This window comes from Peromyscus eremicus, chromosome 6, assembly GCF_949786415.1.
Source record: "Peromyscus eremicus chromosome 6, PerEre_H2_v1, whole genome shotgun sequence".
Lineage (NCBI taxonomy): Eukaryota > Metazoa > Chordata > Mammalia > Rodentia > Cricetidae > Peromyscus > Peromyscus eremicus.
The window spans coordinates 68,069,406-68,070,374 of NC_081421.1; the positions used below are offsets into that span (position 1 = coordinate 68,069,406).

The window sequence follows — 969 nt, forward strand, 5'->3', positions numbered from 1 at the left end:
CAGGGGAGAGCGCGAACGCAGTCCCCCACTACCACAAATTATGCAGTCGAGTTTCCCACATTTGGGGAAATCGCAGGGGTCAGCACATCCGGAGTGCAATGGATAAGCCTCGCCCTGGGAAAACCACCTTCGTGATCATGGTATCTCCCCTGCCAGGTAAGTATCCAAAGTTGTTTTGACTGATGCAATTCAAGAACCACCCTTAAAATTAAATAATAATAGTAATAAAATCATTGTGAGGGAATGTTGTATGTAGACTGGAATCAACTGCCATGTCCACTTCCATTCCCCTTGAAGGTCACCTGCTCATTTATTCCTTTGTTTTCTGTCCTCTTTCAACATAGCTGGCTCACTTCCTATCTATGCCAAGAGCCTTTGGGACAGGCAGGCAGAGAGGAACTCTCCAAGCCACGAAGAAGCCCAGGCACAAAGCCTGAGTGGGTGTTTGCAGCTCTCGAAAAGTCTGTTTACTGACAACATATATGTGTTCATGCTTACAGTCCCTCGGACGTTTGGACAGGAGGCAAAGCTGTGAGAACCATACCAAGAATGGCGGTGGGGATCTGACCAGCACAAATGGCTCAGCTGTTAAGAGCACATACTGTTCTTCCAGAGGACCTGGGTTCAGTTCCCACCACCCATGTCCGGGAGCTTGAGGACACTCCAGACAACACTACTGAAACCCAGCCTGTGTCCCATATCCAGAGCTCAGCAAAATGCCTATCTGGCTCAGTCTATAAACCTGGAGTTAGAGATTGTCTATTTACTTCAATTCAGTAATTCCACGCAATTTTCCTAGAAAATATCATTGACTAAGACTTCCCCAACCTCTCAAACCCAAGCCCTGGTGCTTACTCTGAGAAGGTTTTTTTGGTTTTGTTTTTTGTGTGTGTGTGAGTTTTGGTTTTGGTTTTGTTTTTTTGGTTTTTCAAGACAGGGTTTCTCTATGTAGCCCTGAATGCCCTGGAA

At 46.1% G+C, this 969-nt stretch overlaps 1 non-coding gene across 1 annotated transcript; it reads right to left on the reverse strand.

Annotated features, from left to right (window-relative positions):
• Window positions 1-164, reverse strand: LOC131913972 (U1 spliceosomal RNA). Its single transcript, XR_009380038.1, has one exon. It is a non-coding gene; the product is annotated as a U1 spliceosomal RNA (small nuclear RNA).
• Between the last annotated feature and the right edge of the window lie 805 nt (window positions 165-969).